General features: G+C 55.0%; 1 protein-coding gene across 1 annotated transcript in view; it reads right to left on the bottom strand.

Annotated features, from left to right (window-relative positions):
- Positions 1-14833, bottom strand: part of CDK5RAP1 (CDK5RAP1 mitochondrial tRNA methylthiotransferase) — a 289907-nt gene extending 275074 nt beyond the window's left edge. The window contains exon 1 of the mRNA XM_075072143.1: positions 14830-14833. The gene's annotated coding sequence lies outside the window, so the exon portion shown is untranslated. The remainder of the gene's footprint in view (positions 1-14829) is intronic.
- Positions 14834-15143: the final 310 nt, after the last annotated feature.

The following is a 15143-nucleotide window of genomic DNA, read 5'->3' as shown; positions in this document are numbered from 1 at the left end:
AAACAGGGTCATCCAAGTCAAAGATGTCTGCTGGGCCTGGCTCTCCTCTCACATACGTCAGTTCTACACCTGAAAACCTTCACTAGCTCTCCTGTGCTTTCCCCAGACTCCTGCCTGTGTCCGTGAGAGCAGCAGCAGATCCACAGGCTTTTTAAAAGAAGCAATATCCAGCCAGAGAAAGACCCAGCAGTATGCAAAGGGGCCTTTTAGGAACCGTGAGTCCATCCTGCTCTCCCAAGCCAGATTGTTCCCAGGCGCCTCCCGTTCCAGCACACGCAAGACGTCCAAGTTACAGGATCTCTGGCCAGTAAACCAAGCACAATCCCAGCGCTGCCTAAATCAAAGTATAAATGAAAAACAAATCCTCATTTAATGCCACCCCAAACAGTCTCCCACATGCCATATGGTTTGCTTTTCTCTCTCAAAACAAATATTGTTCAGAGGTGTCATTAGAATTCTTTTCACCGTCTCTGGAGAGTATTGTTCCACTGTAAAGAGTGTTTGCAATGGGCAGGTCATTCCAGAAATGCTAGTGTCACAATTAATGACATATCCCACCGACAGCTTCTACCCTGTCAGGAGAGACCACCCTGTCCCCACCCTCTTTGGTTAGACTCCATGGGGCTGAGGGTTTAGCACCTGAATACTCAAAGCCTTCCAGCGTTTGGAGGCCCCCACACTTCCAGGCTGAACAGGCAACTTCCCTCCCAGGAGTGTTTCGTTTGGGTGAAACGCGGGCAGCTATTTTATCAGAACCAGTTCATCCCGCCCTGCTCAGTGCTGACTTTCCAGCCACCAAGATCCCAGAGCTGCCCCTCAAATCTACCTGGTTTCCTCCAACTCCCACCCCAATGGCTTTTCCTGCTGCTGTGATTCTGCTCGGGAGCTGATTTCTACAGAACTGCATGTGCCGCTTCCCTGTGGGTTTCTTGCAGAGTTCAGATCCAGGCTGAAAACTGAATTATCGTCACCCCCGACAGAAAAGTTAATACCTTTAATATCTCTCCATCCCTCTGGACGCATGGAAATCCCACAGACTTATCACTTTCCTTTAATCCATGTTAGCAGGAGAGCTCAGGAAAATACATTGCATAAGGGGCTTAACAGGCATCCCCGTCTCCTTGCTGAATTCTTGGCGGCACTCCTCCCATGCCACCCATTCAACCAAGGGAACCCAGACACCAAGAATTCCAAAGGCTTCAGTCAGTGCAAGAAGATATCCTCAGAATTCCATAACAGCCAAGCCCCGGAAATAAGTGTGAATTACAGGCCTGCGTAAAAGCGCTCTCTTGGTTCAAGCTGACTACATAAAAAGGATGAAAGCCCCTGCCTCCTGGTTCCAGCTACTCTGCAACACACAGCGAAGGGCTGCGCTTCTTGCTCCTGCAGCATCAGGGCTGGGGCCGTTACCGTGAAACAATGACACAATGACACAATAATGACGCTAATGTTCTCGGATTATGGCCTAACTGGGATCTCGCCCTCCAATTCCACCATCAGCAAAAAGTACAACTGATGGATTTCTCTGCCTGCGCCTTGTGTGTCAATTTCCTGCTCATGGAGTCCAAGGGCCACCAGCAGCAGGATACCATGCAGACGCCTCCCACTGCTCTGCCGGTGCGCTTTAATTCTCACCCACAGCCCCGCCTGGAGTGCCAGTTCAGGGGCTTCTATACGGCCCTCAGTGCCCCAATCCCAGCCCGCAGCATTCCTGCCCTTCCAGTCCTGGCCACGGCAGAGGGACTTGCCAATGCTCCTCTCCCACGACCTGCACGGCCCCTGCTGTCCCAGCCCGGGCAGGGCCGCCCCTAAGTTCTGTTGCCTGCACATCAGTCCTGCGAGCAGAAGCCTTGCAATACCAGTCTTCACTCTCTCTACAGCAAAGGCTAACGCGCTCTGGTTTGGTGGGTGGAGACCATTCACCCGGGGCTTGAGCAAGGGTCTCCTCTGTTGTGAGGGAGGCAGAGTCTCTGAAGGTGAGCAGCTCACGCGTTAGGACCTGGCACGGTGCACAGAGGGAAGACTGGTTCATTGTTGGAAGGTAAAGAGCCCTCCCAAGCTGAACTATTGTTATTCCCAGTTCACAGATGTAGAAACTGAGGCCCAGAGCGGTTATGTGAGCAGCCCAGGGTTACACAGCAAGAATGCAGCAGAGCTGGGGTTCAGCCCCAGGTTCCTATGCCTAGCCCAGTGTCTCCATTTGCCTCCTTCAGTTCATGAGAGAATCGTTCCAAAGCAGCAGAGGAGCACGGCAGCATCTTGGTAAGGAACAAGGCAGCCACCTCGTTTCCGCTTTCAGAAAACACAGCGTTGGTGTGTGGCAGTCTCATGGCTCGGCCTTCCTCTGCCCATCTGCTGCACACATCCAGCTCTGGCAATGGCAGCCAGGGTGCAAGGGCCGTGGAGCACCCACTCCGCGGGCAGAGGGCACGAGCTTGCGCTACAGCCTCAGCGTTGCTGTTGTGCACAAAGCCTGGGGCCATTCCCCAGCTCACACCCTGAGCCCTAGCAGTGCCGGGAGAAGCTGCAGTTTGTGCAGTTTCCCCAACACTAAACAAAGCTATGTAAAAATAAATGACTACCAAGTGAGTGGGAAGCACTTTCCTTAATGAGCACATCCTACGGGACTCCTGATTTCAATGCCACGTATGTTCTTATTAATGCTAAGCAGCTTGTTTTTAGCATCTGCATTATTTGTTCTAAACACTGCACAACGCAGCAACGAGAGCCTGTCATAAGGCTGGCTGGCCCTGCCCCCAGCTGTCCAGGACCCTGCTTTCTAAGGTGGAGTCTGAGCACAGCCCCAGCTTCACCTCGTGTTAGCCAAGCCCCACTTCCCCTGTGCACAGAGAATTAGTTACCCTGGAGGGGAATGTTGAGGCCGAACTATCCCCAGTGGAATCTGGGCAAGAAACCTCAGGGCTGCACTTTTCATCACAAAACACACCTCTCCCAGCGGTTTTTGCCTGTCCGCCCAGGACACATATTGCCTGTGCTCCCTGGGGAATGTGTTCTGACGTACGTCCTCCAAGGGAATCTGCTTTAATTATAGAGTTTAAAGAGTGTAGATTATGCTGGGTAGCCTGAGATCTCAAGCCCATGTCTAAATTACTCAGGACACAATTAAAATCAGCTCCCAGAGACTAGAATTTGGCAGACAAGCAGAGAAAAGGCCTGATTGAATCAAACGTCTTCTTTCTTTCCAGTTTTAATTGGGAAGCGTGCGTATTAATTAACCTCAGGGCTCGGCCTTCTCAAAGGGCATCTGAACCGAAACCAGAGCTGCCTGCGCTGAACAGCTCCCCTCCTCTTTGGTCAACAGGATGTGCACCCCCATGATACCAGCTTCTCACCCGTGGGAAACATGCAGCCCCTGCCTTGGGTTCCCTCTGCCTCCTCTTTCAGCTCCACCTGGAACTCAGAGGAGGATATATCTTGGCTGGAGGCAACACCAGCCTTTAGAAAAGCTTCTAGGGGCCATTGCTCCATCTCTTGGAGGTCTGATGCTGTCGTGACTGCATCTCAGGAAGGAAAGTGGCTGTGAAAGTCCCCAGCCCACAACACCACATGGAATTGAGAATCGAAATTCAGACTCCCTGAGACGCCCTGACCAGAGACAAGGGCAGGTTCCTAACTGCTTTCTCGGAAGCCTCACCAGGGCTGCAGAGGACACCAAGACGTGAAGGGACCAGGCCCTTCTATAGTGAGACGGAACGTGGTCCCCACCACACTGCTGCCACTCTCCATTGACTCTACCAGGGTTACATGGCAGATTTACAGTGGTGTGACCAAGACCCTCATCTGGCCTCTATGTTCATTCCCTTCTGGGTTCCCCCATCTGTACCACAGAGCAGCGATCTAGAATGTCAGCACCTCCCCTTTCTGAATCCAGGTGTAGCTGGGCTCTAGAGCTGCATCAAGACACCACAGCTCAGAGCACTCTCTGCAATTGGGCTCCCTGCCTTAGATACTGCAGCTGGGGCCAGAGAGGCACCTGAGATGTTACATATTTCTCCTCTGAGCAGCCACGAGGCAGCGCAGTGGTTCTCCCTCCGTGCAGGGGCGAAGCGATTCACAGGGGGGCTAAGCGACTGGCCCAACATCCCCTGGGAAGTCTGGACAGAGCAGAGAATTGAACCTGGGTTTCTCAAGTCCCCTAACCACTGGGCCATCCTCCTTCTCGGAAACCAACCACCTGCAAAACGGGGGTTGATTCAGATTTGGATCTAGGCCCAGCCCTAAGCTTGGTGGCTCCACTAGAGATCTCATGAGAGAGCCTGTTCCAGACCACACTGCAGGCTCCAGAGGCTTGGACTGCTGGGAACGGCCTCCCCCCCCCGCATTGGCGCCTCCCCCTGCCCATCATTAGACATTAAGGAGATCTGACCAAGCCTTAGCTGGAACAGCCTCTGCAATCAAGTCTCTTCCTTGGCTCTGGGTACCAGCAGCATGCCCATGTGCTGACCAGCAGGACGGTGCCCTCCGTTTGCCAGCTCCACTTACAGCCTCGGCACGTCCTGCAGATCAGGAATTTGCTCTAGCGGGATCTCTCCCCTGTGAGATCTCCCAGTGGTCCTCATCCTTCCAGCATCACCGTCCCCATCAAGTCAGGGCCTGGTGAATAGCTACAGGGAGACAAGCTCAATGGGGAGCAGGTCTCTTGCTAAGCAGCCTGAGTAACACTAAAGGTGCGGGGGTGTGGGGTGGGGGGCAACAAGCCCAGGAGGCTGCATTATCCCTGGGTAGGGCAAGGAGTGGGAAGCAATGCCCAACTGAATCACAGCCAACCCCTTCCCCCCACACCCCCAGCCAATGCACAAGCGAGGCATTCTTGGGGTGACGGGATTAGCAGGTGCAAACGACTCCTCTAGGTTGAGCGGACCCGCTGGATTCTGCTAGGTGAGGCCAGGTGCTTTAGCCATTGGGGGCAGATTGCTCCCTACAGCTACGCTTAGATGACAGCTCTGAAGGGCAGTGGGGGAGACGCACATGGGGCTGGACTTGGGGACCATTTCAGCCCAATTCCTGGCCAGGCCCTGCCTGCCACAGCCACCCCACCATGTAAAATGGAGCTCAGAGATTCCCTGGAGCGGACAGGACTTGGTCTCGGCTTCGGGAGCTGATGGCGCCTGCAATGGTGAGAGGAGAAGGACGAAGAGGAAATAATCTGACCCCCATTATTGCGTCTGTTACAAAATCGGTGGTTTCAGAAGCTTAAGACCGTAAAGCAGCTTATTAACATGAGCCTGCGAGAAAGGCGCTGGAAGCACAGAAGGTAGCAACTGCCCAAGCTACAACATGTGCAGGGCCTCTGCTGCCTAGAAGCCCAGGCATTTAGACTAGATTTGTATTTGCTTCTAATCCTGGGTCTCTCTGTGACAACAAAGAGTGGGCTGGGGAAGCAAACACCAAAGAGGATCTTGCTGCAAGGGGCCCCCGCCATCTGGTGGAGTCCTGGCACACACGGCTGGCGCGCTCGACACGTGCCAGCAAAGGAAAGGCGACAGTTATATCTGCTCCAGCAACATGCTCCCCACCTGGCTGAGAGCAGCCCTCGGCAAAGCTGACCTTCTGCTCCCCTTTGAGGTCCTGCCAAGTCCAGCAGCTGGTTCTCAGTCGGCAGCGATCAGGCTGCCATCAGAAGGAGGCAACCCAGGCTGTCAGCAGGATGCTGGGATTGGCACCAACCTGTCCTGGGCCAGGCTCAACACGGGTTGTGACCTCCCCGACTTTCAGGCAAGTGGAGGCCAATACAACCACCGGTCGCTGCAGCACGGAGGGTTGGGTTTGGTGCCCGGGAAAACCAGTGATTTGGCACAATCCGTCCCCAAACCACATGATGGTGATGGAGACATTTCATAGGATGCTTCCCCAGACCAGCCACCTCATCCCTGCGCTTGTCCTGTGATTTGCTTTGATGACTGGAACTTTCAGCCCCACTGGCCCCATCGCCACTCCGGCTTTTTGTGCTACCCACAAGCGAAGGCCACGAGCGCGCCAGCTGCCTGAAACCCAGCACTAGACTGCCAGGGTTTCTCACACGCGCGCACCCTCATGTCCCCGGCCGGAGCGTCTTGGCGTCTCGAGAGACTAGGGAGACAGCAAGCACTGCAGTACGTGCCCTTTGCCAAAGTGACCCAGAGCAGAGAGAAGCAGAAACTGAGGCAGAGCCACCCCTCCTTTATGGTGGTTTCTACCAGCCGAAAGCCATGCAGCCCCTCTCCCACCAATGACATAGTCAGCTGGGCACGGGGGGCGGGGGCAGGGGTTGGAGTGAGACCAGGCCCAACACCATCTGAGTGGGCAGCAGCGGCCAAGGGATGCACTGGTTCTGGGTCCGTGTGAAGCCCCCAGTGAAATGACCCGGTGTAGCCCCGGCACAGGGTGGCCATCCCCGCAGCCCCCGATGATGGATGCCTTGCAGTGCACAAAGGGCAGGGAGGGTGCAGCTGGGCCATGCTGGCCCCTCAACTGCTTCCAAATCCAACATGGTTCAGTTTCCTCACCAGGCCGCAGTGGTTCCTCCACGTTCTGCTCAGCAGGGAGCCCTATTGTGACGGGCGTTCACCCCACCCCAGCTCTGACAGGGTCACGGTGGGGCAGGTGGGGCCAATTAACCAGATCTGGCGGAGCGTCTGGCTTGACTGACAATGACTGGTGGCTGATAAAGCCCAGCTGGCTAAAGGGTAAAGCCAGAGAGTCTGCAGAAGGGGGCTGCAGTGTGCAAGCTGGCAGTCACCCTCTGGGCTTAGAGAGGGAAAAACAGGACCCCCAGCAGCGAGAGAAGTGCTGGGATCCTGGCCCTGGGGCAAGGGTTTACCCAGAAGGGGGAGAAGAAAGCCTGTGGGGGGCAGAGTAGGAAGCAGCCCAGGGAAACAGCAGCGAGAGTGGAGATTGCACAGAACCTGCTGCTGAGGGTCTCTGGGCTGGGTTCCCCTGCCAGCCACTGAGAAGTGGCACAGGATTGTGGGAGATGCCAACTGGACAGCTGGTCCAGACAGCCTGGGTAGCCCGGAAGGGGGCACTGTACAGTGACGTGGCGGGAGGGCTGTGACACGCTGCACGCGAGAGACCCCGAGCTGCAGACAGAGGGTCTGGGGCAAGCGAACGATGCAAGAGGGTGCTGGAGAAGAGTAGCGCCGATTCCCCAGACACAGCCACGAGGGGGCGCTGCAGCAGCGAGTGAGCCCTATGACACCCACGTACAGCCAGAGCCTGGGGCCCCTGCTTGTTGGGGGGCACGGAGCAGACTGACACCGGCTGAGTGTTTGTGACACGCAGGCAGAGACCTGCTATTCTCACGGGGCTGCTGAATGCCATGCGACGCCCGATGCAGCTGCAGCCAAGAGCGTGCATGTCTGCTACCCACACTCTGACCTCGCTAGTCCAATGCTGCTCAGCCCTGCAGCTCCCCAACCGTCCGTCCAGCTACCAGGACACGCTCGCAGCACTGCTGCTCTGAACAACTGCGAAGGCTCCTTGAAAACCTTCCCAGCTGGTTGGCACTGATGCCCGCAGCAGAAGGCACCTCCCCCCAGGAGAGAATCCTGGCCACTGGCTACCATCTCCCCCACCCCACCCGCACAGTGCTGGCTGCAGCTGGGTCCCGAGCCACAGAGCCAGGGAGGGGAGGCTAAATGGGAGTGACCGGCCAGCTGGAAACTTCTAAGAGCTTGTCCATCAAAAGGCACCGAAGAGTGAAATGGGCAGTAAATAATCGCTGACAGGAAGAATAGGGGAGTTCCTCCGCCTCCATCACTGCAGCCCTGCTTGCCCCAGTGCCCCAGCCCTTCATTCTCTGCTCCTTCCCCCCCGGTGCCCCCGGCTTCCTCCCACCCCCACACCTGGCTAGTCCAGTCTCCCTATCTTACCCCCACCACTTCTCTCTCAGCTGCCCACCTTTCCGCCCCGTCTGGCTCTCATCTGTGCTCATCTCCTCCATCCCCCCCCCCCCCACACTGGGGGGTTTGTCTCGTGCCCCCATCTCCTCTCAGCTGCAGGGCCAATCGAGCTGGTTCCACGGACACCATCCGGTCCTGGGCACGGCACCCCCCGCACGCTTCCGGGCTGCAAAGAGCCATTGGCCAACAGCCCCAGAGAGCAGCGCAGGGGAGGCAGCTGCTCACAGGCCCCAGAACAAGAGTGGGCGAGTGTGTGTGGGTGTGAGGGAGGAGATGCAGGAATGAGAAAGGGAGGAAGCGAGGTGAGAGCGGCGAACAGGGAGTGGGGCTATGGAGTGTTCCATGCATATGTGGGGGGTGGGAGAGGGTGTCAGACTGTTTGGCCTCTGCTGCTCTTCTCTGCCATACACCTGAGAGCACCCCAGCTCCTAAATGCACCCCTCCCCCACCGCATCGAGCAGGGGCCAGTCACCCCCCTGCCAGCAACCAGCTACCTGGCAGCACATCTCCATAGCCTCCTAGTCCCCCTTCTTGGAACCCAGGCATGCATCTCTGCTCATTAGATCCTAAGTCGTTGCCATGAAAATTACTATTGTCACACGAGCAGAATGTGGCCTAATGTCTGGGGAAAGTACAGTGTGTTCCGGGTCACCAGGCCGAATGTCACAGCAGGCAGCGTTCCCGCAGTGGGTGGCAGAGGCTCACTACCTAGAATAGGGCCCCCTAGCCAGCTCGCTACACTCTGATTTGCGTGCATGCAAATACGCATCTCCCACTGCCAGCTCCTTTCCATTGACAGCTAACGTGGTAAGTACAGTAAACACACGAACCATGGCACTGAGCCATTTGCTCACACAACTATCAAGTGTACGTGCTCAGCTGCAGTCCCAGCGTGTGCAAAGCTGTGCCTGCGTTGTTTGCATGTGCAGTGCTCGCAAAGCATGGACCTAACTCACTAGCTGTCCTTTTAGAAAAATATCAAAGAGCTGCCATATTCCTGGTGCCCTCCCCACACTGGCATTGCAACAGCAAGTAATTCACCAAACACCCGCCTCAGAACTCTGCTGGCATCACAAACGTCACTGGTGCATGAACAAAGGAAGCAAAGCAAGAGTAACTGCAGGTCCCTTTACATTCAGTGTTATTGCTCAGACGGCTCAGGGAAATGGCTAACAGCTAAACAGCCAGAGGAATCCAAACTGCTCATAAGCCCTGACTAACTGCACTAATTCTCACATTTCATTACAAACTCCACAAGAGAGCAGCCGGGTTGGAAATCATGTTGCCTTCTTTCTGGAACTGGTTTTTGCTGGAACTGGCACTATTTCAGAAGAGCAGGAGCCAGGCCCGGCACAAAGGGAACTCCAGAAATGAGAAATTCACATGTTTAATACTTTCCATTTGAAAAAGGCTATTTGTCAAATTACATTTAAAAGCAAAGTCTGAGTCTAAATTCTACTAACAGCTAGAGATAATCATCTTTCACGCAGACCCATCCAGAGCACCCTGTGTATCCCATCCCAATGGCACAAAATCCACTGCAAAGAAACTGGCACCAAAGGCGTGGGCTGGATGCAGTCTTCCCTCCTGGGGCTTCTCTGCTCTACCCTTTGCAGAATACTGGGGAGAGACGCTCCACCCAACTACCAGCACATCAAGACTTTTCAGTTTGAGACTGATGGAGCGCGCTAGACTGGTTGATAGATGGACAGTGAGACACTGTCTGTGAGTGAAAGAAAGGCTGCGCAATAGCATGGATGTTAGATGAGTGATAAGGTGATGGACAGAGAGAGGAATTTGGGACGAAGGCTCAGTGACAGAGGTGATATTTTATCTAGCCACCCTCACTGGGAACCGGTGCAGGCAGAGAGTGTGGAATTGCAATCCCCAGGAGGTACAACCAGCAGAGAGTAGCACTTCAAAAACTGCAGTGGCGTTGCAAGACCAAATGCAAGCAGTTGGGATGCAGATGCCATGTTCTATAAGGGCTTCTGCTGACGGTGGTCTAAAATGGAGATGGTTCTCAGTAGGTTAAAGTCTCCCTTGGTTAGCTGGGTATTTGGGGCGCAGTTCTTGGAGGGAACAAAAGAAATAAAAATAGACTGGGTCAAAAGGATCCATCTATTCAAGGGTCTCATTCTGCCCCCAAATAAATCCAAGGGGGCTTGGGGTCGGGATCAGTCACAGAGGTTGCAATCCCTGCCTTTCAAAGGAACATTTCACTGGAGCCTTTTTAACTATTAGTTGCTATTTAATCTTTCAGCAATATTGGAAGACACTAATTATATCTTCCTATAACAGAAGCCATGGCATCTTGGGCTGCAGAGGTGCCCCTGCAAACCCTGCACCTGGGGAGGGCTCTGTCCCACCCTGCCAGCAGTGGATGAACTGCCCACAGATACATGAGCAGATGCAGACAAGGAAGGAGTCTGCTCTTCTAATTCAGAGTGTACATGAGCTTCACTCACAGGCCCAGGTCTGGAGATGGACCACATAGGTACCGGAGGGGACAGGTATCTTGGAAACACAATGGGAAATCCAGAACACCACAAGGACACTGGATTAGGATTGACTATTCCCAGGAAGCAACTGACCAATTTCACAAACTCAGCCCTCGCTCCTGTTAGGGAGCAGGTGTCTCCTGGCTGGTTCGGTTGTTACACAGAATTCTTCCAGCAATTCTTTCAGATGTATTTCTCCCTGCAGACTGTCATAAACTGACTGATATCTGCACTGTGACTGGTCAGTTAAATTACACGGGGTTGCTACTGATTGTGCAAGTACTTCTAACCCAAAGGGTGGCTTGTGACTCTGTGTTCATGTGCAAAAGCCCTGGTTCACACGGGAGCAGAGGGGTCTCCACTGAATGGCACAGCTGGTCCTCAGATGAAAAGCTCCAACGTTCACGGAACATGAAAAAGAACAGGGCACAAGCTCAAACTCCTTAAAGTCAAACATTTGTGAATATGGATTTGCAGCATTCTACACCCCCCCCCCCATGTAAACAAACTAACCCAAAAGAACCGCATGGAGAGTTCCAGTTACACGAAGTGGTAGACGAGGAAGCAGAGGACAGGAACATCACATCACATCACGCAGCTGCTATAAGAGGTAAAATAAAGAATTGCTTTAATGAGGGTTATGATGTTACTGCCTCTGATTGGTGTCGGTTTCAGTGAAGTTGGCACCTGGCAAAGAGCTGGAGAAAGGCCCAGGAAAGTGATAAACAGTTTGGGGTCCCCCTGGAGGGAAATCCTAGGAAAGACTGATAGTGGCGCAGCCTTAGGAGGAGATGATAAGGACGACTGTGAGGGCCTTTTATAGCAATGCAGCGCGGACTCTTTCTCTGACAGCCCTTTCAGGCTGCGCTGAACCTGCTGTGCTGACCAGCGCTCCAAAAACACAGTGCAAGGTGCAGGAGAGAGGAAAGCAGGAGCACTTCATAAGAAAGCCCCTGAGACCTTTGCTTCCTGCCCCTGGGATCAACAGCTCACCCCAGTGCTGCTAATCAGGGGACCTCCCTGTGCCATTCCTACACGAGGACCTGGTGCAAGTACTTGTGCATGTGAATCTAAAATTCAGTTTCCACAAAAGTCTGTGCACAAAATTCACTTTCCAAGACTATTTGGCCTGGTGAAAACTTATTGCAGAAGTGTTCACAGAGAGATGGAGAAAGCAAATTTATTAAGAAACTGGAGCCACAACATCTGCAGTGTAATAAATGGCAGCTACCGATGTACTCTCCAAACCGTGCTGCCACTAGTGGCAGGCCAGAGGCGGAGACAAGGGTTGGACACCCCTGCCTAAAAACTACTGATAGTTTGAGACCAACAGTTCCCTGGTTTCCTCTCACATATTCTCCATAGCTGCTCAGAGCGTTCACTCCAGCCTGAGCAGGTTTTCCAAGGACAGACATGTCAGGGTCCTGCCTTCTCAGACTCCAACTCCTGTGCCCAGGGCAGAGCAGAAAAGGAAACTGTCAGTGGGATACCCATACAGGCCAATGCTCCCATCCCGGATGAGTCTGTAGAGGCTTTGCCTGTGCGACTGTCTCCCTCTAGGGGCCAGTCACCAACAAGCGGAACCGGCTGTTACGCTCCAGCTGCCCTGACTGCCAGAAGCTGGGAATGGGTGACAGGGGATGATCACTTGATGATTCCCTGGTCTGTTCATTCCCTCAGGGCATCTGGCATTGGCCACTGTCGGAACAGAGGATACTGGGCTAGATGGACCCTTGGACTGACCCAGTCTGGCCACGCTTGTGCCATTCCTTACAGCTGATGGAGTTACTGGCCCAGGTTTCTATGTTCGACTCATGGGGTTGTGCATCCACAGGCTTGGCTTGTGGCGGGAGCCAGAACCTCAATGCTCTAATCCCAGCTCCCACTGCAGCCTTGGGCTACACTCTTCCTCTTGTGAGTAGCCCCATTCACAAGGAGGGTCACAGGCAGGAGCAAGTCCTTATCCCTGTTCTCCATGGGGCAGAGAGGGGAAGGCTGCTGTCCCTGGGAAGCTCGGAGGGCCCGTTGGGTAAGGATGGTGCACAGACAATGCAAAGCGCTCCAGAAATGCTGAGCTGTACACCCTTCCCTGACAACATCTGGAAGTGCCCAGCACGCTGCACCTGCCCCACCCTGTTGGCTCTGGAGCCCTGGCCCCTTTGCACCTTGCTCTGCTCCCTCGCCACCCCCCGACATTCGTGCTGCCTTCTCTTAGCCAGCAGGCAAAGGAGAGAGTGACTTTAACGGGCTCAGTGCTCCGATGGTTTATAGCCACTGCCTGTCATAAACCGAGGAAACCAGGATCGATAAATCTCCCAGGAAACAAAAATCAGGGGAAATAAAATGAACTCAATGGGGAAACACAGATAAACGGAATTGAAAACGCCTGCTGGGACAGCCTGGGGCTGTCATAACCCTGAGATATACTCGCTGTCTCCCCACCGCCGCATAGCCCAAGTCCCGGCAGGGGAGGGCAGCACAGACCAGCCCACCAGGGTCACTCAGCACTGCCGGGTGCTCCTGGCAGCCAACGCAGAATGAGACACCCCAGGGAGAAAGGGAGGGCGCGCCCAACCGCCCAGCACTTTCCTGGGAGGTGCTTAGCCACACTTCTCCCTGCAGGGGCTGCCCCCTAGTCTGTTCCTGGGGCGATCTGCAATCCAGGCCAGGTTCGCCTCTCAGCTAGACTGGACTCCAGGTGAGCACAAGGACCTGACACCAGCTCTGTCTTGCTGAGGGTTTAAGGGGGAGCGGGAGGGACACAGAGACCAGGCCAGGCTCTCAGCCTTCCAGAAATGGCCCCAAATCCATTGTGTGTGGGGAGCGGGACCTTGCTCGACAGACAGTGACACTGCCTGCTCCTCCCACGTCCCTCTCCCTCAAGGCTGGCTCTTGCTCTCTCTGACATCAGCAGAAGACTTGCCATGTTCCTCAACTGGACCAGAACTGAGCCGAGGACCCAGTTCACAGCAGCAGTGGCCCCATTCTGCTCTCAGCTGCACAGGAGAAAACATGGAGCTGCTCCCGGGACGCAGGCAGGCGACAGCTCAGAGCCTGCTCTGTGCTCTGCAATGCGCTGGGCACACGGCCGCCCTGTGTGGGAGTGGGCAGAGCTCTTTTCCTCCCTGTTCCACCTAAACAATCAGCAGGAGCAGCCCCCGGGGGCTGCCAGACATGTGCAGACCTGGGGACCCAATATTTTGATTACGGGGTTACCAGAGCACAGACAGCTTCCAGTCCCCACGCCAGCTCCTATGTGACAGCTGCAGCAGGCTGCCTAACAGAGCATCCTTTGGAGATAATGAGATCCCCACTAGACCAGCTGGGGCACCAGCCACGGGCTCCCCGGCTTGCCGCAATGGCTTGGGCGACACTTGCAACCTGCCTTTGCCAAGCTGACAAAGCAGCCCAGGGCAGGACAGTCTCATAACTAAAGGACTTTGCCATCGTCACACAGCTGCTCTACCCGGGAAGGAGCGGATGGAAAGTGAATAACGAACTTGTGCAGGTGCCCGGTAATTGTCTCTCCTGCAGGAAACAAATGGGGCCTCTCCTGGCCTGGTAGCCCGGCCTGTGGCAGAGGCTCCTCGCTATGTGGCAATACACTGAGGCCTGGCTACGCTGGCGCTTTACAGCGCTGCAACTTTCTCGCTCAGGGGTGTGAAAAACGCCCCCCAGCACAGCAAGTTGCAGCACTGCAAAGCGCCAGCGTAAACACTGCCCCAGCGCTGGGAGGGGGAGGGGGAGTACGTGCAGCGCTGGGAGAGTGTGACGAACTGGGACTGTTCCTAATGTTTGCTCTGAATACTGTGTTGGTGCCTCAGTGTCCCCTAGGCAGTTCTTAAGTATCTGGCAGAGCAAAGGGCCAGTGCACCTAATGCCTGGCACTCTGTATCCTAGCAACTGATGGCCTGGGCCCCTCCTCTGCAAAGGTGCCAACTGCAGGTGTTGGAGACAAAGGGATCAGGTGACCTCCTGGCCCGGGAAAGGAGCTGAGCAGAGAGGAGGGGCTGGAGGGGTTGGTTAGTCTGGAGCTACCTGGGGATAAGGAGTGAAGTGCAGACCTAGGGGTCTGGCTCACTGCCCCCCAGAATGGACCCGGCCGAGGGGTCTGGTTCGCTGTATCTACAAGCTCTGTTTTAGACTCTGTTCCTGTCATCGAATAAACCTCTGTTTTGCTGGCTGAGAGTCACGTCTGACTGCAAAGTGGGGGTGCAGAACCCTGTGGCTTCCCCAGGACCCAGCCTGGGTGGGCTCGCTGTGGGAAGCGCACGGAGGGGCAGAGGATGCTGAATGCTCCAAGGAGAGACCCAGGAGGTGAAGACGTGTGAGCTTCTTGCCCTGAACAAGTCTGCTCCGAGGGAGAGGAGGCTCCCAAAGTCCTGCCTGGCTTTGTGGGGAGCAGTTCCAGAGCATCGCCCGCGGACTCCGTGACAGAGAGCTCTCCCCCAGTGCTGGCGCTGCGACCACACTCACACTTCAAAGCGCTGCCGCGGGAGCGTTCCCACGGCAGTGCTGTGTAGCCAGACCCATGGGTTCCAAGGGCTCTAATAGCGCCAAGAGGCTCAAATATCTCAAGGCTCATTAGCAGAGCTCATTAAGGCCGGCAGTGCCAGGGGCCGCTCTCCGGCACATTCTCTCTCAGCACTGCTTTCCCGGTCAGGTTTTCAGCTCATAGCATAACTATAGCCAGGTGAGAGGGCAGGCTGGGTTTGCAGCTTCCTGAAGTGCTGTGCCTGCA

This window comes from Chelonoidis abingdonii, chromosome 14 (assembly GCF_003597395.2).
Source record: "Chelonoidis abingdonii isolate Lonesome George chromosome 14, CheloAbing_2.0, whole genome shotgun sequence".
Classification (NCBI taxonomy): Eukaryota; Metazoa; Chordata; order Testudines; family Testudinidae; genus Chelonoidis; species Chelonoidis abingdonii.
Note: the sequence above shows the minus strand (reverse complement) of the source record. Positions and strands in the feature narration are given on the sequence as shown.